This window comes from Carcharodon carcharias, chromosome 9 (assembly GCF_017639515.1).
Source record: "Carcharodon carcharias isolate sCarCar2 chromosome 9, sCarCar2.pri, whole genome shotgun sequence".
NCBI lineage: Eukaryota > Metazoa > Chordata > Chondrichthyes > Lamniformes > Lamnidae > Carcharodon > Carcharodon carcharias.
Genome location: NC_054475.1, coordinates 73,556,236 through 73,579,299, shown reverse-complemented (window position 1 = coordinate 73,579,299; position 23,064 = coordinate 73,556,236).

Sequence of the window (23,064 nt, the reverse complement as noted above, 5' to 3'; positions counted from 1 at the left end):
GTTCATGTTTGGAGCGAATGTGCCTGTTTAGTTTTGCGAGTGAGAGTGGCAGTTCACGTCTGGGAGTGCTATTGCCTGTCCATGTGTGGGAGTGAGAGTGCCTGTTCATGAGTGGGACTGTGAGTGCCTGATCATGTTTGGGAGTGAGAGTGCCGTGCCTGATCATCTGTGGGACTGAGTGTGACTGATCATGTGTGGGAGTTAGAGTGCCAGTTCATGTGTGGGAGTGAGAGTGCCTGTTCATATGTGGGATTGAGAGTGCCTCCTCATATGTGGGAGTGAGTGTGGCTGGTCATGTGTGGGGTTGAGAGTGCCTGTTTGTTTGTCAAGGTGATAGTGCCTGTTTATTTGTGAGGGAGGTGTGCCTGTTTGGGTGTGGGTGTGCGAGTGCCTGTTTGTACTTTAGGTTGGTAATGCCTATTTGTGTATGCGCGATGGAGGCCATATTTGTGTGTGAGGTTGAGAGTGCATGTACAGGTGTGGGAGTGAGAGTGCCTGTTCATGTGTGGGAGTGAGATTGCCTCATGATGTGTGGGACTGAGAGTGCCTGTCCATGTGTGGGAGTGAGAGCGCCAGTTCATCTGTGGGAGTGAGAGTGCCAGTTCATGTGTGGGAGTGAGAGAGCCTGTTCATGTGTGCCAGTGAGTGTTCCTGTTCATGCGTGTGAGTGAGAGTGCCTGTTCACGTGTGTGAGTGAGAATGCCTCTTTATGTGTGGGAGTGAGAGTGTCTCTTCATATGTGGGAGTGAGAGTGCCTGTTCATGTGTGGTAGTGAGAGTGCCTGTTCATGTGTGGGAGTGAGAGTGCCAGTTTGTGTGTGGGATTGAGAGTGCCTGTTCATGTGTTGGACTCAGAGTGCCTGATCACGTGTGAGGGTGTGAGGGCCTGTCCTTGTATGGAGACAGTTATAACTTTTCATGTGTTGGGTTGAGAGTCCCTGTTTCCATCTGAAGGTGAGACTGCCTGTTCATGTGTGTGAGTGAGTGGGCCTGTTCATGTGTGGCAGTGAGTGTGCCGGTTCATGTGTGCGAGAGTGTTTGCCTGTTCACGTGTGCGCTTGAGAGTGCCTCTTTATGTGTGGGATTGAGAGTGCCAGTTCATGTATGGGAGTGAGAGTGCCTGTTCATGTGTGGGAGTGAGAGTGACTATTCATGTGTGAGAGTGAGAGTGCCTGTTCATGTGTGGGAGTGAGAGTGCCTGTTCATGTGTGGGAGTGAGAGTGCCTGATCATGTGTGGGAGCGAGAGTGCATTTTCACATGTGGGAGTCCGAGTGCCTCTTTATGTGTGAGAGTGAGAATGCCTGTTCATGTGTGGGAGTGAGATACCTGCCCATATGTGGGATAGAGAGTCCCTGTCCATGTGTGGGAGTGAGTGTGCCTGTTCATGTGTGGGAGTCAGTGTGCCTCATCATGTGTCAGACTGAGACTGCCTGTTCATGTGTGGGAGTGAGAGTCACTGATCATGTGTGGTAGTGAGATTGGCTGTCTATGTGTGGGAGTGAGAGTGCCTTTCCGTGTGTGGCTTTGAGAGAGCCTTTCATGTGTGGCAGTGAGTGTGCCTGTTTATGTGTGTGAGTGAGAGTGCATTTTCACATGTGGGAGTCTGAGTGCCTCTTTATGTGTGAGAGTGAGAATGCCTGTTCATGTGTGGGAGTGAATATGCCTGCTCATGTGTGGGAGTGAGAGTGCCTCTTCATGAGTGGTAGTGAGATTGCTTGTCTGTGTGTGGGAGTGAGAGTGCCTGTCCGTGTGTGGGAATGAGAGTGCCTGTCCATGTTTGGGCTTGAGTGTGCCTGACCATGTGTGGGATTGAGAGTGCCTGTTCATGAGTGGGAGTAAGTGTGCCTGTTCATGTATGGGAGTGAGAGTGCCTGTTCGTGTGTTGGAGTGGGAGTGCCTGTTTGTGTGTGGCAGTAAGAGTGCCTTTTCATGTGTGGGAGTGAGAGTGCCTGTTCATGTGTTTGCTTGAGAGTGCCTCTTCATATGTGGGAGTGAGAGTGCCTCTTTTTGTGTGAGAGTGAGAGTGCCTGTTCATGTGTGGGAGTGAGTATGTCTGCTCATGTGTGTGAGTGAGAGTGCCTGTTCATGAGTGGGAGTAAGTGTGCCTGTTCGTGTATGGGAGTGAGAGTGCCTTTTCATGTGTGGGAGTGAGAGTGCCTGTTCTTGTGTGTGTGTGAGATTGCCTGTTCATGTGTGGCAGTGAGAGTGCCTCTTCATGAGTGGTAGTGAGATTGCTTGTCTGTGTGTGGGAGTGAGAGTGCCTGTCCGTGTGTGGGAATGAGAGTGCCTGTCCATGTTTGGGATTGAGTGTGCCTGACCATGTGTGGGATTGAGAGTGCCTGGTCATGTTTGGGAGTGAATGTCCTGTTTAGTTTTGCGATTGAGAGTGCCAGTTCACGTGTGGGAGTGCGATTGCCTGTCCATGAGTGGGAATGAGATTGCCTGTCCATGTGAGGGAGTGAGAGTGCCTTTCCATGTGTGGGAGTGAGAGTGCCTCTCCATGTGTGGGAGTGAGAGTGCCTGTTCGTGTGTGTAAGTGAGAGAGCCTTTTCATATGTGACAGCGAGAGTGCCAGTTTGGGTGTGTGAGTGAGAGTGCCTGTTCACATGTGTGAGTGAGAGTGCCTCTTTATGAGTGAGAGTGCCTGTTCGTGTGTGGGAGTGAGCGTGCCTGTTCACGTGTGCGAGTGAGAGTGCCTGTTCATGTGTGCGACTGAGAGTGCCTGTTCATGTGTGGGAGTGAGATTGCCTTTCTGTGTGTGGGAGTGAGAGTGCCAGTCCGTGTGTGGGAGTGAGATTGCCTCTCCATGTGTCAGGGTGAGAGTGCCTGTTCGTGTGTGGGAGTGAGAGTGCAAGTTCATGTGTAGGAGTGAGAGAGCCTGTTCATGTGTGCCAGTGAGTGTGCCTGTTCATGCGTGTGTGTGAGAGTGCCTGTTCACGTGTGTGAGTGAGAATGCCTCTTTATGTGTGGGAGTGAGAGTGTCTCTTCATATGTGGGAGTGAGAGTGCCTGTTCATGTGTGGTAGTGAGAGTGCCTGTTCATGTGTGGGAGTGAGAGTGCCAGTTTGTGTGTGGGATTGAGAGTGCCTGTTCATGCGTTGGACTCAGAGTGCCTGATCACGTGTGAGGGTGTGAGGGCCTGTCCTTGTATGGAGACAGTTATAACTCTTCATGTGTTGGGTTGAGAGTGCCTGTTTCTATCTGAAGGTGAGACTGCCTGTTCATGTGTGTGAGTGAGAGGGCCTGTTCATGTGTGGCAGTGAGTGTGCCGGGTCATGTGTGGGAGTGAGTTTGCCTGTTCACGTGTGGGTTTGAGAGTGCCTCTTTATGTGTGGGATTGAGAGTGCCAGTTCATGTGTGGGAGTGAGAGTGCCTGTTCGTGTGTGGGAATGAGAGTGCCTGTTCATGTGTGGGAGTAAGATTGCCTCATCATGTGTGGGACTAAGAGTGCCTGTTCATGTGTGGGAGTGAGCGTGCATGTTCATGTGTGGGAGTGAGAGTGCCTATTCATGTGTGAGAGTGAGAGTGCCTGTTCATGTGTGGGAGTGAGAGTGCCTATTCATGTGTGGGAGTGAGATTCCTGTCCGTGTGTGAGTGTGCCTGTCCATGTGTGGGATTGAGTGTTCCTGTTCATGTGTGGGAGTGAGAGTGCCTGTTCATGTTTGGAGCGAATGTGCCTGTTTAGTTTTGCGAGTGAGAGTGCCAGTTCACGTGTGGGAGTGCGATTGCCTGTCCATGTGTGGGAGTGAGAGTGCCTGTTCATGTGTGGGTGTGAGAGTGCCTCATCATGTGTGCGACTAAGAGTGCCTGTTCATGTGTGGGAGTGAGAGTGCCTGTTCATGTGTGGGAGTATGATTGCCTCATCATGTGTGGGACTTAGAGTCCCTGTTCATGTGTGGGAGTGAGAGTGCCTGTTCATGTGTGGGAGTGAGAGTGCCTGTTCGTGTGTGGGAATGAGAGTGCCTGTTCATGTGTGGGAGTAAGATTGCCTCATCATGTGTGGGACCTAGAGTGCCTGTTCATGTGTGGGAGTGAGAGTGCCTGTTCAGGTGTGGGAGTGAGCGTGCCTGTTCAGGTGTGGGAGTGAGATTGCCTGTTCATGTGTGGGAGTGAGAGTGCCTGTTCATGTCTGGGAGTGAGAGTGGCTGTTCATGTGTGGGAGTGAGTGTTCCTGTTCATGTGTGGGATTGAGAGTGACTCCCCATATGTGGGTCTGAGAGTGGCTGATCATGTGTGGGAGTGAGAGTGCCAGTTTGTGTGTGGCAGTGAGAGTGCCTGTTCATGTGCCAGTTCATGTGTGGGAGTCTGTTTACCTGTTCACGTGTGAGAGTGAGAGTGCCTCTTTATGTGTGGGAAAGAGTGTGCCTGTTCATGTGTGGGAGTGAGAGTGCCTGATCTTCTGTGGGACTGAGTGTGCCTGATCATCTGTGGGACTGAGTGTGCCTGATCATCTGTGGGAATGAGTGTGCCTGATCATGTGTGTGATTGAGAGTGCCTGTTCATGAGTGGGAGTAAGTGTGCCTGTTCGTGTATTGGAGTGAGAGTGCCTTTTCATGTGTGGGAGTGAGAGTACCTGTTCTTGTGTGTGTGTGAGATTTCCTGTTCATGTGTGGGAGTGAGAGTGCCTCTTCATGAGTGGTAGTGAGATTGCTTGTCTGTGTTTGGGAGTGAGAGTTCCTGTCCGTGTGTGGGAATGAGAGTGCCTTTCCATGTTTGGGATTGAGTGTGCCTGACCATGTGTGGGATTGAGAGTGCCTGTTCATGAGTGGGAGTAAGTGTGCCTGTTCATGTATGGGAGTGAGAGTGCCTTCTCGTGTGTTGGAGTGGGAGTGCCTGTTTGTGTGTGGCAGTAAGAGTGCCTTTTCATGTGTGGGAGTGAGAGTGCCTGTTCATGTGTTGGATTGATAGTGCCTCTTCATATGTGGGAGTGAGCGTGCCTGTTCAGGTGTGGGAGTGAGATTGCCTGTTCATGTGTGGGAGTGAGAGTGCCTGTCCGTGTGTGGGAATGAGAGTGCCTGTCCATGTTTGGGATTGAGTGTGCCTGACCATGTGTGGGATTGAGAGTGCCTGGTCATGTTTAGGAGTGAATGTGCCTGTTTAGTTTTGCGATTGAGAGTGCCAGTTCAACTGTGGGAGTGCGATTGCCTGTCCATCAGTGGGAATGAGATTGCCTGTCCATGTGAGGGAGTGAGAGTGCCTTTCCATGTGTGGGAGTGAGAGTGCCTTTCCATGTGTGGGAGTGAGAGTGCCTCTCCATGTGTGGGAGTGAGAGTGCCTGTTCGTGTGTGTAAGTGAGAGAGCCTTTTCACATGTGACAGCGAGAGTGCCAGTTTGGGTGTGTGAGTGAGAGTGCCTGTTCACATGTGTGAGTGAGAGTGCCTCTTTATGAGTGAGAGTGCCTGTTCATGTGTGGGAGTGAACGTGCCTGTTCACGTGTGGGAGTAAGAGTGCCTGTTCATGTGTGGGACTTAGAGTGCCTATTCATGTGTGGGAGTGAGAGTGCCTGTTCATGTGTGCGATTGAGAGTGCCTGTTCATGTGTGGGAGTGAGATTGCCTTTCTGTGTGTGGGAGTGAGAGTGCCAGTCCGTGTGTGGGAGTGAGAGTGCCTCTCCATGTGTCAGGGTGAGAGTGCCTGTTCGTGTGTGGGAGTGAGAGTGCAAGTTCATGTGTAGGAGTGAGAGAGCCTGTTCATGTGTGCCAGTGAGTGTGCCTGTTCATGCGTGTTTGTGAGAGTGCCTGTTCACGTGTGTGAGTGAGAATGCCTCTTTATGTGTGGGAGTGAGAGTGTCTCTTCATATGTGGGAGTGAGAGTGCCTGGTCGTGTGTGGCGGTAAGAGTGCATGTTTTTTTTTCAAGGTGATAGTGCCTGTTTATGTGTGAGAGTGGGAGTGCTTGTTTATGTGTGAGTGGGGAGTGCCTTTTTGGGTGTGGGAGTACGAGTGCCTGTTCGTACGTAATGGTGGTAATGCCTATTCTTGTATTTGGGAAGGAGTGGAAATTCGTGTTTGAGTTTGAGAAGGCCGGTTCATGTGTGGGAGTGAGAGTGCCTTTTCCTGTGTGGGAGTGAGAGTGCCTGTTCATGTGTGGGAGTGAGAGTGCCAGTTTGTGTGTGGGATTGAGAGTGCCTGTTCATGTGTTGGACTCAGAGTGCCTGATCACGTGTGAGGGTGTGAGGGCCTGTCCTTGTATGGAGACAGTTATAACTCTTCATGTGTTGGGTTGAGAGTGCCTGTTTCTATCTGAAGGTGAGACTGCCTGTTCACGTATGTGAGTGAGAGGGCCTGTTCATGTGTGGCAGTGAGTGTGCCGGGTCATGTGTGGGAGTGAGTTTGCCTGTTCACGTGTGGGTTTGAGAGTGCCTCTTTATGTGTGGGATTGAGAGTGCCAGTTCATGTGTGGGAGTGAGAGTGCCTGTTCGTGTGTGGGAATGAGAGTGCCTGTTCATGTGTGGGAGTAAGATTGCCTCATCATGTGTGGGACTAAGAGTGCCTGTTCAGGTGTGGGAGTGAGCGTGCATGTTCATGTGTGGGAGTGAGAGTGCCTGTTCATGTGTGGGAGTGAGAGTGCCTGTTCCTGTGTGGGAGTGAGAGTGCCTGTCCGTGTGTGAGTGTGCCTGTCCATGTGTGGGATTGAGTGTTCCTGTTCATGTGTGGGAGTGAGAGTGCCTGTTCATGTTTGGAGCGAATGTGCCTGTTTAGTTTTGCGAGTGAGAGTGCCAGTTCACGTGTGGGCGTGCGATTGCCTGTCCTTGTGTGGGAGTGAGAGTGCCTGTTCATGTGTGGGTGTGAGAGTGCCTCATCATGTGTGCGACTAAGAGTGCCTGTTCATGTGTGGGAGTGAGAGTGCCTGTTCATTTGTGGGAGTGAGAGTGCCTGTTCGTGTGTGGGAATGAGAGAGCCTGTTCATGTGTGGGAGTATGATTGCCTCATCATGTGTGGGACTTAGAGTCCCTGTTCATGTGTGGGTGTGAGAGTGCCTCTTCATGTGTGGGAGTGAGAGTGGCTGTTCATGTGTGGGAGTGAGTGTTCCTGTTCGTGTGTGGGATTGAGAGTGACTCCCCATATGTGGGTCTGAGAGTGGCTGATCATGTGTGGGAGTGAGAATGCCTGTTTGTGTGTGGCAGTGAGCGTGCCTGTTCATGTGCCAGTTCATGTGTGGGAGTCTGTTTGCCTGTTCACGTGTGAGAGAGAGAGTGCCTCTTTATGTGTGGGAAAGAATGTGCCTGTTCATGTGTGGGAGTGAGAGTGCCTGATCATCTGTGGGACTGAGTGTGCCTGATCATCTGTGGGAATGAGTGTGCCTGATCATGTGTGTGAGTGAGATTGCTTGTCTGTGTGTGGGAGTGAGAGTTCCTGTCCGTGTGTGGGAATGAGAGTGCCTGTCCATGTTTGGGATTGAGTGTGCCTGACCATGTGTGGGATTGAGAGTGCCTGTTCATGAGTGGGAGTAAGTGTGCCTGTTCATGTATGCGAGTGAGAGTGCCTTCTCGTGTGTTGGAGTGGGAGTGCCTGTTTGTGTGTGGCAGTAAGAGTGCCTTTTCATGTGTGGGAGTGAGAGTGCCTGTTCATGTGTTGGATTGAGAGTGCCTCTTCATATGTGGGAGTGAGAGTGCCTCTTTATGTGTGAGAGTGAGAGTGCCTCTTTATGTGTGAGAGTGAGAGTGCCTGTTCATGTGTGGGAGTGAGAGTGCCTGTTCATGAGTGGGAGTAAGTGTGCCTGTTCGTGTATGGGAGTGAGAGTGCCTTTTCATGTGTGGGAGTGAGAGTGCCTGTTCTTGTGTGTGTGTGAGATTGCCTGTTCATGTGTGGCAGTGAGAGTGCTTCTTCATGAGTGGTAGTGAGATTGCTTGTCTGTGTGTGGGAGTGAGAGTGCCTGTCCGTGTGTGGGAATGAGAGTGCCTGTCCATGTTTGGGATTGAGTGTGCCTGACCATGTGTGGGATTGAGAGTGCCTGGTCATGTTTAGGAGTGAATGTGCCTGTTTAGTTTTGCGATTGAGAGTGCCAGTTCAACTGTGGGAGTGCGATTACCTGTCCATCAGTGGGAATGAGATTGCCTGTCCATGTGAGGGAGTGAGAGTGCCTTTCCATGTGTGGGAGTGAGAGTGCCTTTCCATGTGTGGGAGTGAGAGTGCCTCTCCATGTGTGGGAGTGAGAGTGCCTGTTCATATGTGCGATTGAGAGTGCCTGTTCATGTGTGGGAGTGAGATTGCCTTTCTGTGTGTGGGAGTGAGAGTGCCAATCCGTGTGAGGGAGTGAGAGTGCCTATCCATGTGTGGGAGTGAGAGTGCCTCTCCATGTGTGGGAGTGAGAGTGCCTGTTCGTGTGTGTAAGTGAGAGAGCCTTTTCACGTGTGACAGCGAGAGTGCCAGTTTGGGTGTGTGAGTGAGAGTGCCTGTTCACATGTGTGAGTGAGAGTGCCTCTCTATGTGTGGGAGTGAGAGTGCCTGTTCATGTGTAGGAGTGAGAGTGCATGTTCATGTGTGGCAGTGAGTGTGCCCGTTCTTGTGTGTGAGTGAGAGTACCTGTTCACGTGTGTGAGTGAGAATGCCTCTTTATGTGTGGGAGTGAGAGTGCCTGTTCATGTGTGGGAGTGAGAGTGCCTGTTCACGTGTGGGAGTGAGAGTGCCTGTTCATGTGTGGGAGTGAGAGTGCCTGTTCATGTCTGCGAGTGAGAGTGCCTCTTCATGTGTGGGAGTGAGATTGCCTTTCTGTGTGTGGGAGTGAGAGTGCCAGTCCGTGTGTGGCAGTGAGAGAGCCTGTTCATCTGTGGCAGTGAGTGTGCCTGTTCATGTGTGTGAGTGAGAGTGCCTGTTCACATGTATGATTGAGAGTGCCTCTTTATGTGTGGGAGTGAGAGTGCCTGTCCATGTGTGGGAGTGAGAGTGCCAGTTTATGTGTAGGAGTGAGAGAGCCTGTTCATGTGTGCCAGTGAGTGTGCCTGTTCATGCGTGTGAGTGAGATTGCCTGTTCACGTGTGTGAGTGAGAATGCTTCTTTATGTGTGGGAGTGAGAGTGCCTGTTCACGTGTGGGAGTGACAGTGCCTGTTCACGTGTGGGAGTGAGAGTGCCTGTTCACGTGTGGGAGTGAGAGTGCCTGTTCATGTGTGGGACTGAGAGTGCCTATTCATGTGTGGGAGTGAGAGTGCCTGTTCATGTCTGCGAGTGAGAGTACCTCTTCATGTGTGGGAGTGAGATTGCATTTCTGTGTGTGGGAGTGAGAGTGCCAGTCCGTGTTTGGGAGTGAGAGAACCTGTTCATGTGTGGCAGTGAGTGTGCCTGTTCATGTGTGTGAGTGAGAGTGCCTGTTCACATGGATGATTGAGAGTGCCTCTTTATGTGTGGGAGTGAGAGTGCCTATTCATGTGTGGGAGTGAGAGTGCCTGTCCATGTGTGAGGGTGCCTGTCCATGTGTGGGATTGAGTGTTCCTGTTAATGTGTGGTGGTGAGAGTGCCTGTTCATGTTTGGAGCGAATGTGCCTGTTTAGTTTTGCGAGTGAGAGTGCCAGTTCACGTGTGGGAGTGCGATTGCCTGTCCATGTGTGGGAGTGAGCGTGCCTGTTCATGTGTGGGTGTGAGAGTGCCTCATCATGTGTGCGACTAAGAGTGCCTGTTCATGTGTGGGAGTGAGGGTGCCTGTTCGTGTGTGGGAATGAGAGTGACTGTTCATGTGTGGGAGTAAGATTGCCTCATCATGTGTGGGAGTGAGAGTGCCTGTTCATGTGTGGGAGTGAGAGTGCCTGTTCATGTGTGGGAGTGAGAGTGCCTATTCATGTGTGGGAGTGAGAGTGCCTGTCCGTGTGTGAGGGTGCCTGTCCATGTGTGGGATTGAGTGTTCCTGTTAATGTGTGGTAGTGAGAGTGCCTGTTCATGTTTGGAGCGAATGTGCCTGTTTAGTTTTGCGAGTGAGAGTGCCAGTTCACGTGTGGGTGTGAGAGTGCCTCATCATGTGTGCGACTAAGAGTGCCTGTTCATGTGTGGGAGTGAGAATGCCTGTTCATGTGTGGGTGTGAGAGTGCCTCATCATGTGTGCGACTAAGAGTGCCTGTTCATGTGTGGGAGTGAGAGTGCCTGTTCATGTGTGGGAGTGAGAGTGCCTGTTCGTGTGTGGGAATGAGAGTGACTGTTCATGTGTGGGAGTAAGATTGCCTCATCATGTGTGGGAGTGAGAGTGCCTGTTCATGTGTGGGAGTGAGAGTGCCTGTTCAGGTGTGGGAGTGAGCGTGCATGTTCATGTGTGGGAGTGAGAGTGCCTGTTCATGTGTGGGATTGAGAGTGCCTATTCATGTGTGAAAGTGAAAGTGCCTGTTCAGGTGTGGGAGTGAGAGTGCCTATTCATGTGTGGGAGTGAGAGTGCCTGTCCGTTTGTGAGTGTGCCTGTCCATGTGTGGGATTGAGTGTTACTGTTCATGTGTGTGAGTGAGAGTGCCCTTTCATGTTTGGAGCGAATGTGCCTGTTTAGTTTTGCGAGTGAGAGTGCCAGTTCACGTGTGGGAGTGCGTTTGCCTGTCCATGTGTGGGGTTGAGAGTGCATGTTCATGTGTGGGTGTGAGAGTGCCTCATCATGTGTGCGACTAAGAGTGCCTGTTCATGTGTGGGAGTGAGACTGCCTGTTCATTTGTGGGAGTGAGAGTGCCTGTTCATGTGTGGGAGTGAGAGTGGCTGTTCCTGTGTGGGAGTGAGAGTGCCAGTTTTTGTGTGGGATTGAGAGTGACTGTTCATGTGTGGGAGTAAGATTGCCTCATCATGTGTGGGAGTGAGAGTGCCTGTTCATGTGTTGGAATGAGAGTGCCTGTTCAAGTGTGGGAGTGAGAGTGACTGTTCATGTGTGAGAGTGAGAGTGCCTGTTCATGTGTGGGAGTGAGAGTGCCTGTTCATGTGTGGGAGTGAGAGTGCCTATTCATGTGTGGGAGTGAGAGTGCCTGTCCGTGTGTGAGGGTGCCTGTCCATGTGTGGGATTGAGTGTTCCTGTTAATGTGTGGTAGTGAGAGTGCCTGTTCATGTTTGGAGCGAATGTGCCTGTTTAGTTTTGCGAGTGAGAGTGCCAGTTCACGTGTGGGAGTGCGATTGCCTGTCCATGTGTGGGAGTGAGGGTGCCTGTTCATGTGTGGGTGTGAGAGTGCCTCATCATGTGTGCGACTAAGAGTGCCTGTTCATGTGTGGGAGTGAGAGTGCCTGTTCATGTGTGGGAGTGAGGGTGCCTGTTCGTGTGTGGGAATGAGAGTGACTGTTCATGTGTGGGAGTAAGATTGCCTCATCATGTGTGGGAGTGAGAGTGCCTGTTCATGTGTGGGAGTGAGAGTGCCTGTTCAGGTGTGGGAGTGAGCGTGCATGTTCATGTGTGGGAGTGAGAGTGCCTGTTCATGTGTGGGAGTGAGAGTGCCTATTCATGTGTGAGAGTGAAAGTGCCTGTTCAGGTGTGGGAGTGAGAGTGCCTATTCATGTGTGGGAGTGAGAGTGCCTGTCCGTGTGAGGGAGTGAGAGTGCCTGTTCATGTGTGGGAGTGAGAGTGCCTATTCATGTGTGGGAGTGAGAGTGCCTGTCCGTGTGTGAGGGTGCCTGTCCATGTGTGGGATTGAGTGTTCCTGTTAATGTGTGGTTCTGAGAGTTCCTGTTCATGTTTGGAGCGAATGTGCCTGTTTAGTTTTGTGAGTGAGAGTGCCAGTTCACGTGTGGGAGTCCGATTGCCTGTCCATGTGTGGGAGTGAGAATGCCTGTTCATGTGTGGGTGTGAGAGTGCCTCATCGTGTGTGCGACTAAGAGTGCCTGTTCATGTGTGGGAGTGAGAGTGCCTGTTCATGTGTGGGAGTGAGAGTGCCTGTTCGTGTGTGGGAATGAGAGTGACTGTTCATGTGTGGGAGTAAGATTGCCTCATCATGTGTGGGAGTGAGAGAGCCTGTTCATGTGTGGGAGTGAGAGTGCCTATTCATGTGTGAAAGTGAATGTGCCTGTTCAGGTGTGGGAGTGAGAGTGCCTATTCATGTGTGGGAGTGAGAGTGTCTGTCCGTTTGTGAGTGTGCCTGTCCATGTGTGAGATTGAGTGTTCCTGTTCATGTGTGGGTGTGAGAGTGCCTCATCATGTGTGCGACTAAGAGTGCCTGTTCATGTGTGGGAGTGAGACTGCCTGTTCATTTGTGGGAGTGAGAGTGCCTGTTCATGTGTGGGAGTGAGAGTGGCTGTTCATTTGTGGGAGTGAGAGTGCCTGTTCATGTGTGGGAGTGAGAGTGGCTGTTCATGTGTGGGAGTAAGAGTGCCTGTTCATGTATGGGAGTGAGAGTGCATGTTCATGTGTTGGAATGAGAGTGCCTGTTCATGTGTGGGAGTGAGAGTGACTGATCATGTGTGAGAGTGAGAGTGACTGTTCATGTGTGAGAGTGAGAGTGCCTGTTCATGTGTGGGAGTGAGAGTGCCTGTTCATGTGTGGGAGTGAGAGTGCCTGTTCATGTGTGGGAGTGAGAGTGCCTATTCATGTGTGGGAGTGAGAGTGCCTGTCCATGTGTGAGGGTGCCTGTCCATGTGTGGGATTGAGTGTTCCTGTTAATGTGTGGTGGTGAGAGTGCCTGTTCATGTTTGGAGCGAATGTGCCTGTTTAGTTTTGCGAGTGAGAGTGCCAGTTCACGTGTGGGAGTGCGATTGCCTGTCCATGTGTGGGAGTGAGCGTGCCTGTTCATGTGTGGGTGTGAGAGTGCCTCATCATGTGTGCGACTAAGAGTGCCTGTTCATGTGTGGGAGTGAGAGTGCCTGTTCATGTGTGGGAGTTTGGGTGCCTGTTCGTGTGTGGGAATGAGAGTGACTGTTCATGTGTGGGAGTAAGATTGCCTCATCATGTGTGGGAGTGAGAGTGCCTGTTCATGTGTGGGAGTGAGAGTGCCTGTTCAGGTGTGGGAGTGAGCGTGCATGTTCATGTGTGGGAGTGAGAGTGCCTGTTCATGTGTGGGAGTGAGAGTGCCTATTCATGTGTGGGAGTGAGAGTGCCTGTCCGTGTGTGAGGGTGCCTGTCCATGTGTGGGATTGAGTGTTCCTGTTAATGTGTGGTAGTGAGAGTGCCTGTTCATGTTTGGAGCGAATGTGCCTGTTTAGTTTTGCGAGTGAGAGTGCCAGTTCACGTGTGGGTGTGAGAGTGCCTCATCATGTGTGCGACTAAGAGTGCCTGTTCATGTGTGGGAGTGAGAATGCCTGTTCATGTGTGGGTGTGAGAGTGCCTCATCATGTGTGCGACTAAGAGTGCCTGTTCATGTGTGGGAGTGAGAGTGCCTGTTCATGTGTGGGAGTGAGAGTGCCTGTTCGTGTGTGGGAATGAGAGTGACTGTTCATGTGTGGGAGTAAGATTGCCTCATCATGTGTGGGAGTGAGAGTGCCTGTTCAGGTGTGGGAGTGAGAGTGCCTGTTCATGTGTGGGAGTGAGAGTGCCTGTTCATGTGTGGGATTGAGAGTGCCTATTCATGTGTGAAAGTGAAAGTGCCTGTTCAGGTGTGGGAGTGAGAGTGCCTATTCATGTGTGGGAGTGAGAGTGCCTGTCCGTTTGTGAGTGTGCCTGTCCATGTGTGGGATTGAGTGTTACTGTTCATGTGTGTGAGTGAGAGTGCCCTTTCATGTTTGGAGCGAATGTGCCTGTTTAGTTTTGCAAGTGAGAGTGCCAGTTCACGTGTGGGAGTGCGTTTGCCTGTCCATGTGTGGGATTGAGAGTGCATGTTCATGTGTGGGTGTGAGAGTGCCTCATCATGTGTGCAACTAAGAGTGCCTGTTCATGTGCGGGAGTGAGACTGCCTGTTCATTTGTGGGAGTGAGAGTGACTGTTCATGTGTGGGAGTGAGAGTGGCTGTTCCTGTGTGGGAGTGAGAGTGCCAGTTTTTGTGTGGGATTGAGAGTGACTGTTCATGTGTGGGAGTAAGATTGCCTCATCATGTGTGGGAGTGAGAGTGCCTGTTCATGTGTTGGAATGAGAGTGCCTGTTCAAGTGTGGGAGTGAGAGTGACTGTTCATGTGTGAGAGTGAGAGTGCCTGTTCATGTGTGGGAGTGAGAGTGCCTGTTCATGTGTGGGAGTGAGAGTGCCTATTCATGTGTGGGAGTGAGAGTGCCTGTCCGTGTGTGAGGGTGCCTGTCCATGTGTGGGATTGAGTGTTCCTGTTAATGTGTGGTAGTGAGAGTGCCTGTTCATGTTTGGAGCGAATGTGCCTGTTTAGTTTTGCGAGTGAGAGTGCCAGTTCACGTGTGGGAGTGCGATTGCCTGTCCATGTGTGGGAGTGAGGGTGCCTGTTCATGTGTGGGAGTGAGGGTGCCTGTTCGTGTGTGGGAATGAGAGTGACTGTTCATGTGTGAGAGTAAGATTGCCTCATCATGTGTGGGAGTGAGAGTGCCTGTTCATGTGTGGGAGTGAGAGTGCCTGTTCAGGTGTGGGAGTGAGCGTGCATGTTCATGTGTGGGAGTGAGAGTGCCTGTTCATGTGTGGGAGTGAGAGTGCCTATTCATGTGTGAGAGTGAAAGTGCCTGTTCAGGTGTGGGAGTGAGAGTGCCTATTCATGTGTGGGAGTGAGAGTGCCTGTCCGTGTGAGGGAGTGAGAGTGCCTGTTCATGTGTGGGAGTGAGAGTGCCTATTCATGTGTGGGAGTGAGAGTGCCTGTCCGTGTGTGAGGGTGCCTGTCCATGTGTGGGATTGAGTGTTCCTGTTAATGTGTGGTTCTGAGAGTGCCTGTTCATGTTTGGAGCGAATGTGCCTGTTTAGTTTTGCGAGTGAGAGTGCCAGTTCACGTGTGGGAGTCCTATTGCCTGTCCATGTGTGGGAGTGAGCGTGCCTGTTCATGTGTGGGTGTGAGAGTGCCTCATCATGTGTGCGACTTAGAGTGCCTGTTCATGTGTGGGAGTGAGAGTGCCTGTTCATGTGTGGGAGTGAGGGTGCCTGTTCGTGTGTGGGAATGAGAGTGACTGTTCATGTGTGGGAGTAAGATTGCCTCATCATGTGTGGGAGTGAGAGTGCCTGTTCATGTGTGGGAGTGAGAGTGCCTGTTCAGGTGTGGGAGTGAGCGTGCATGTTCATGTGTGGGAGTGAGAGTGCCTGTTCATGTGTGGGAGTGAGAGTGCCTATTCATGTGTGGGAGTGAGAGTGCCTGTCCGTGTGTGAGGGTGCCTGTCCATGTGTGGGATTGAGTGTTCCTGTTAATGTGTGGTAGTGAGAGTGCCTGTTCATGTTTGGAGCGAATGTGCCTGTTTAGTTTTGCGAGTGAGAGTGCCAGTTCACGTGAGGGTGTGAGAGTGCCTCATCATGTGTGCGACTAAGAGTGCCTGTTCATGTGTGGGAGTAAGATTGCCTCATCAGGTGTGGGAGTGAGAGTGCCTGTTCATGTGTGGGAGTGAGAGTGCCTGTTCAGGTGTGGGAGTGAGCGTGCATGTTCATGTGTGGGAGTGAGAGTGCCTGTTCATGTGTGGGAGTGAGAGTGCCTATTCATGTGTGGGAGTGAGAGTGCCTGTCCGTGTGTGAGGGTGCCTGTCCATGTGTGGGATTGAGTGTTCCTGTTAATGTGTGGTAGTGAGAGTGCCTGTTCATGTTTGGAGCGAATGTGCCTGTTTAGTTTTGCGAGTGAGAGTGCCAGTTCACGTGTGGGTGTGAGAGTGCCTCATCATGTGTGCGACTAAGAGTGCCTGTTCATGTGTGGGAGTGAGAATGCCTGTTCATGTGTGGGTGTGAGAGTGCCTCATCATGTGTGCGACTAAGAGTGCCTGTTCATGTGTGGGAGTGAGAGTGCCTGTTCCTGTGTGGGAGTGAGAGTGCCTGTTCGTTTGTGGGAATGAGAGTGACTGTTCATGTGTGGGAGTAAGATTGCCTCATCATGTGTGGGAGTGAGAGTGCCTGTTCATGTGTGGGAGTGAGAGTGCCTGTTCAGGTGTGGGAGTGAGCGTGCATGTTCATGTGTGGGAGTGAGAGTGCCTGTTCATGTGTGGGATTGAGAGTGCCTATTCATGTGTGAAAGTGAAAGTGCCTGTTCAGGTGTGGGAGTGAGAGTGCCTATTCATGTGTGGGAGTGAGAGCGCCTGTCCGTTTGTGAGTGTGCCTGTCCATGTGTGGGATTGAGTGTTACTGTTCATGTGTGTGAGTGAGAGTGCCCTTTCATGTTTGGAGCGAATGTGCCTGTTTAGTTTTGCGAGTGAGAGTGCCAGTTCACGTGTGGGAGTGCGTTTGCCTGTCCATGTGTGGGATTGAGAGTGCATGTTCATGTGTGGGTGTGAGAGTGCCTCATCATGTGTGCGACTAAGAGTGCCTGTTCATGTGTGGGAGTGAGACTGCCTGTTCATTTGTGGGAGTGAGAGTGCCTGTTCATGTGTGGGAGTGAGAGTGGCTGTTCCTGTGTGGGAGTGAGAGTGCCAGTTTTTGTGTGGGATTGAGAGTGACTGTTCATGTGTGGGAGTAAGATTGCCTCATCATGTGTGGGAGTGAGAGTGCCTGTTCATGTGTTGGAATGAGAGTGCCTGTTCAAGTGTGGGAGTGAGAGTGACTGTTCATGTGTGAGAGTGAGAGTGCCTGTTCATGTGTGGGAGTGAGAGTGCCTGTTCATGTGTGGGAGTGAGAGTGCCTATTCATGTGTGGGAGTGAGAGTGCCTGTCCGTGTGTGAGGGTGCCTGTCCATGTGTGGGATTGAGTGTTCCTGTTAATGTGTGGTAGTGAGAGTGCCTGTTCATGTTTGGAGCGAATGTGCCTGTTTAGTTTTGCGAGTGAGAGTGCCAGTTCACGTGTGGGAGTGCGATTGCCAGTCCATGTGTGGGAGTGAGGTTGCCTGTTCATGTGTGGGTGTGAGAGTGCCTCATCATGTGTGCGACTAAGAGTGCCTGTTCATGTGTGGGAGTGAGAGTGCCTGTTCATATGTGGGAGTGAGGGTGCCTGTTCGTGTGTGGGAATGAGAGTGACTGTTCATGTGTGGGAGTAAGATTGCCTCATCATGTGTGGGAGTGAGAGTGCCTGTTCATGTGTGGGAGTGAGAGTGCCTGTTCAGGTGTGGGAGTGAGCGTGCATGTTCATGTGTGGGAGTGAGAGTGCCTGTTCATGTGTGGGAGTGAGAGTGCCTATTCATGTGTGAGAGTGAAAGTGCCTGTTCAGGTGTGGGAGTGAGAGTGCCTATTCATGTGTGGGAGTGAGAGTGCCTGTCCGTGTGAGGGAGTGAGAGTGCCTGTTCATGTGTGGGAGTGAGAGTGCCAGTTCGTGTGTGGGAATGAGAGTGACTGTTCATGTGTGGGAGTAAGATTGCCTCATCATGTGTGGGAGTGAGAGAGCCTGTTCATGTGTGGGAGTGAGAGTGCCTATTCATGTGTGAAAGTGAATGTGCCTGTTCAGGTGTGGGAGTGAGAGTGCCTATTCATGTGTGGGAGTGAGAGTGCCTCATCATGTGTGCGACTAAGAGTGCCTGTTCATGTGTGGGAGTGAGAGTGCCTGTTCCTGTGTGGGAGTGAGAGTGCCTGTTCGTTTGTGGGAATGAGAGTGACTGTTCATGTGTGGGAGTAAGATTGCCTCATCATGTGTGGGAGTGAGAGTGCCTGTTCATGTGTGGGAGTGAGAGTGCCTGTTCAGGTGTGGGAGTGAGCGTGCATGTTCATGTGTGGGAGTGAGAGTGCCTGTTCATGTGTGGGATTGAGAGTGCCTATTCATGTGTGAAAGTGAAAGTGCCTGTTCAGGTGTGGGAGTGAGAGTGCCTATTCATGTGTGGGAGTGAGAGCGCCTGTCCGTTTGTGAGTGTGCCTGTCCATGTGTGGGATTGAGTGTTACTGTTCATGTGTGTGAGTGAGAGTGCCCTTTCATGTTTGGAGCGAATGTGCCTGTTTAGTTTTGCGAGTGAGAGTGCCAGTTCACGTGTGGGAGTGCGTTTGCCTGTCCATGTGTGGGATTGAGAGTGCATGTTCATGTGTGGGTGTGAGAGTGCCTCATCATGTGTGCGACTAAGAGTGCCTGTTCATGTGTGGGAGTGAGACTGCCTGTTCATTTGTGGGAGTGAGAGTGCCTGTTCATGTGTGGGAGTGAGAGTGGCTGTTCCTGTGTGGGAGTGAGAGTGCCAGTTTTTGTGTGGGATTGAGAGTGACTGTTCATGTGTGGGAGTAAGATTGCCTCATCATGTGTGGGAGTGAGAGTGCCTGTTCATGTGTTGGAATGAGAGTGCCTGTTCAAGTGTGGGAGTGAGAGTGACTGTTCATGTGTGAGAGTGAGAGTGCCTGTTCATGTGTGGGAGTGAGAGTGCCTGTTCATGTGTGGGAGTGAGAGTGCCTATTCATGTGTGGGAGTGAGAGTGCCTGTCCGTGTGTGAGGGTGCCTGTCCATGTGTGGGATTGAGTGTTCCTGTTAATGTGTGGTAGTGAGAGTGCCTGTTCATGTTTGGAGCGAATGTGCCTGTTTAGTTTTGCGAGTGAGAGTGCCAGTTCACGTGTGGGAGTGCGATTGCCAGTCCATGTGTGGGAGTGAGGTTGCCTGTTCATGTGTGGGTGTGAGAGTGCCTCATCATGTGTGCGACTAAGAGTGCCTGTTCATGTGTGGGAGTGAGAGTGCCTGTTCATATGTGGGAGTGAGGGTGCCTGTTCGTGTGTGGGAATGAGAGTGACTGTTCATGTGTGGGAGTAAGATTGCCTCATCATGTGTGGGAGTGAGAGTGCCTGTTCATGTGTGGGAGTGAGAGTGCCTGTTCAGGTGTGGGAGTGAGCGTGCATGTTCATGTGTGGGAGTGAGAGTGCCTGTTCATGTGTGGGAGTGAGAGTGCCTATTCATGTGTGAGAGTGAAAGTGCCTGTTCAGGTGTGGGAGTGAGAGTGCCTATTCATGTGTGGGAGTGAGAGTGCCTGTCCGTGTGAGGGAGTGAGAGTGCCTGTTCATGTGTGGGAGTGAGAGTGCCAGTTCGTGTGTGGGAATGAGAGTGACTGTTCATGTGTGGGAGTAAGATTGCCTCATCATGTGTGGGAGTGAGAGAGCCTGTTCATGTGTGGGAGTGAGAGTGCCTATTCATGTGTGAAAGTGAATGTGCCTGTTCAGGTGTGGGAGTGAGAGTGCCTATTCATGTGTGGGAGTGAGAGTGCCTGTCCGTTTGTGAGTGTGCCTGTCCATGTGTGGGATTGAGTGTTCCTGTTCATGTGTGGGAGTGAGAGTGCCCTTTCATATTTGGAGCGAATGTGCCTGTTTAGTTTTGCGAGTGAGAGTGCCAGTTCACGTGTGGGAGTGCGTTTGCCTGTCCATGTGTGGTATTGAGAGTGCATGTTCATGTGTGGGTGTGAGAGTGCCTCATCATGTGTGCGACTAAGAGTGCCTGTTCATTTGTGGGAGTGAGAGTGCCTGTTCATGTGTGGGAGTGAGAGTGGCTGTTCATTTGTGGGAGTGAGCGTGCCTGTTCATGTGTGGGAGTGAGAGTGGCTGTTCATGTGTGGGAGTGAGAGTGCATGTTCATGTGTTGGAATGAGAGTGCCTGTTCATGTGTGGGAGTGAGAGTGACTGATCATGTGTGAGAGTGAGAGTGACTGTTCATGTGTGAGAGTGAGAGTGCCTGTTCATGTGTGGGAGTGAGAGTGCCTGTTCATGTGTGGGAGTGAGAGTGCCTGTTCATGTGTGGGAGTGAGAGTGCCTATTCATGTGTGGGAGTGAGAGTGCCTGTCCATGTGTGAGGGTGCCTGTCCATGTGTGGGATTGAGTGTTCCTGTTAATGTGTGGTGGTGAGAGTGCCTGTTCATGTTTGGAGCGAATGTGCCTGTTTAGTTTTGCGAGTGAGAGTGCCAGTTCACGTGTGGGAGTGCGATTGCCTGTCCATGTGTGGGAGTGAGCGTGCCTGTTCATGTGTGGGTGTGAGAGTGCCTCATCATGTGTGCGACTTAGAGTGCCTGTTCATGTGTGGGAGTGAGAGTGCCTGTTCATGTGTGGGAGTGAGGGTGCCTGTTCGTGTGTGGGAATGAGAGTGACTGTTCATGTGTGGGAGTAAGATTGCCTCATCATGTGTGGGAGTGAGAGTGCCTGTTCATGTGTGGGAGTGAGAGTGCCTGTTCAGGTGTGGGAGTGAGCGTGCATGTTCATGTGTGGGAGTGAGAGTGCCTGTTCATGTGTGGGAGTGAGAGTGCCTATTCATGTGTGGGAGTGAGAGTGCCTGTCCGTGTGTGAGGGTGCCTGTCCATGTGTGGGATTGAGTGTTCCTGTTAATGTGTGGTAGTGAGAGTGCCTGTTCATGTTTGGAGCGAATGTGCCTGTTTAGTTTTGCGAGTGAGAGTGCCAGTTCACGTGTGGGTGTGAGAGTGCCTCATCATGTGTGCGACTAAGAGTGCCTGTTCATGTGTGGGAGTGAGAATGCCTGTTCATGTGTGGGTGTGAGAGTGCCTCATCATGTGTGCGACTAAGAGTGCCTGTTCATGTGTGGGAGTGAGAGTGCCTGTTCATGTGTGGGAGTGAGAGTGCCTGTTCGTGTGTGGGAATGAGAGTGACTGTTCATGTGTGGGAGTAAGATTGCCTCATCATGTGTGGGAGTGAGAGTGCCTGTTCATGTGTGGGAGTGAGAGTGCCTGTTCAGGTGTGGGAGTGAGCGTGCATGTTCATGTGTGGGAGTGAGAGTGCCTGTTCATGTGTGGGATTGAGAGTGCCTATTCATGTGTGAAAGTGAAAGTGCCTGTTCAGGTGTGGGAGTGAGAGTGCCTATTCATGTGTGGGAGTGAGAGTGCCTGTCCGTTTGTGAGTGTGCCTGTCCATGTGTGGGATTGAGTGTTACTGTTCATGTGTGTGAGTGAGAGTGCCCTTTCATGTTTGGAGCGAATGTGCCTGTTTAGTTTTGCGAGTGAGAGTGCCAGTTCACGTGTGGGAGTGCGTTTGCCTGTCCATGTGTGGGATTGAGAGTGCATGTTCATGTGTGGGTGTGAGAGTGCCTCATCATGTGTGCGACTAAGAGTGCCTGTTCATGTGCGGGAGTGAGACTGCCTGTTCATTTGTGGGAGTGAGAGTGACTGTTCATGTGTGGGAGTGAGAGTGGCTGTTCCTGTGTGGGAGTGAGAGTGCCAGTTTTTGTGTGGGATTGAGAGTGACTGTTCATGTGTGGGAGTAAGATTGCCTCATCATGTGTGGGAGTGAGAGTGCCTGTTCATGTGTTGGAATGAGAGTGCCTGTTCAAGTGTGGGAGTGAGAGTGACTGTTCATATGTGAGAGTGAGAGTGCCTGTTCATGTGTGGGAGTGAGAGTGCCTGTTCATGTGTGGGAGTGAGAGTGCCTATTCATGTGTGGGAGTGAGAGTGCCTGTCCGTGTGTGAGGGTGCCTGTCCATGTGTGGGATTGAGTGTTCCTGTTAATGTGTGGTAGTGAGAGTGCCTGTTCATGTTTGGAGCGAATGTGCCTGTTTAGTTTTGCGAGTGAGAGTGGCAGTTCACGTCTGGGAGTGCTATTGCCTGTCCATGTGTGGGAGTGAGAGTGCCTGTTCATGAGTGGGACTGTGAGTGCCTGATCATGTTTGGGAGTGAGAGTGCCGTGCCTGATCATCTGTGGGACTGAGTGTGACTGATCATGTGTGGGAGTTAGAGTGCCAGTTCATGTGTGGGAGTGAGAGTGCCTGTTCATATGTGGGATTGAGAGTGCCTCCTCATATGTGGGAGTGAGTGTGGCTGGTCATGTGTGGGGTTGAGAGTGCCTGTTTGTTTGTCAAGGTGATAGTGCCTGTTTATTTGTGAGGGAGGTGTGCCTGTTTGGGTGTGGGTGTGCGAGTGCCTGTTTGTACTTTAGGTTGGTAATGCCTATTTGTGTATGCGCGATGGAGGCCATATTTGTGTGTGAGGTTGAGAGTGCATGTACAGGTGTGGGAGTGAGAGTGCCTGTTCATGTGTGGGAGTGAGATTGCCTCATGATGTGTGGGACTGAGAGTGCCTGTCCATGTGTGGGAGTGAGAGCGCCAGTTCATCTGTGGGAGTGAGAGTGACCGATCATGTGTGAGGGTGTGAGTGCCTCTCCTTGTATGGAGACAGTTATAACTCTTCATGTGTTGGGTTGAGAGTGCCCGTTTCTATGTGAAGGTGAGATTGCCTGTTCATGTGTGTGAGTGAGAGGGCATGTTCATGTGTGGCAGTGAGTGTGCCGGTTCATGTGTGAGAGTGAGTTTGCCTGTTCACGTGTGGGAGTGAGAGTGTCTCTTTATGTGTGGGAGTGAGAGTGCCTGATCATGTTTGGGAGTGAGAGTGCCAGTTTGTGTGTGGGATTGAGAGTGCCTGTTTATGTGTTGGAGTCAGAGTGCCTGATCACGTGTGAGGGTGTGAGGGCCTGTCCTTGTATGGAGACAGTTATAACTTTTCATGTGTTGGGTTGAGAGTCCCTGTTTCCATCTGAAGGTGAGACTGCCTGTTCATGTGTGTGAGTGAGTGGGCCTGTTCATGTGTGGCAGTGAGTGTGCCGGTTCATGTGTGGGAGAGTGTTTGCCTGTTCACGTGTGCGCTTGAGAGTGCCTCTTTATGTGTGGGATTGAGAGTGCCAGTTCATGTATGGGAGTGAGAGTGCATGTTCATGTGTTGGAATGAGAGTGCCTGTTCATGTGTGGGAGTGAGAGTGACTATTCATGTGTGAGAGTGAGAGTGCCTATTCATGTGTGGGAGTGAGAGTGCCTGTTCATGTGTGGGAGTGAGAGTGCCTGATCATGTGTGGGAGCGAGAGTGCATTTTCACATGTGGGAGTCCGAGTGCCTCTTTATGTGTGAGAGTGAGAATGCCTGTTCATGTGTGGGAGTGAGATACCTGCCCATATGTGGGATAGAGAGTCCCTGTCCATGTGTGGGAGTGAGTGTGCCTGTTCATGTGTGGGAGTCAGTGTGCCTCATCATGTGTCAGACTGAGACTGCCTGTTCATGTGTGGGAGTGAGAGTCACTGATCATGTGTGGTAGTGAGATTGGCTGTCTATGTGTGGGAGTGAGAGTGCCTTTCCGTGTGTGGCTTTGAGAGAGCCTTTCATGTGTGGCAGTGAGTGTGCCTGTTTATGTGTGTGAGTGAGAGTGCATTTTCACATGTGGGAGTCTGAGTGCCTCTTTATGTGTGAGAGTGAGAATGCCTGTTCATGTGTGGGAGTGAATATGCCTGCTCATGTGTGGGAGTGAGAGTGCCTC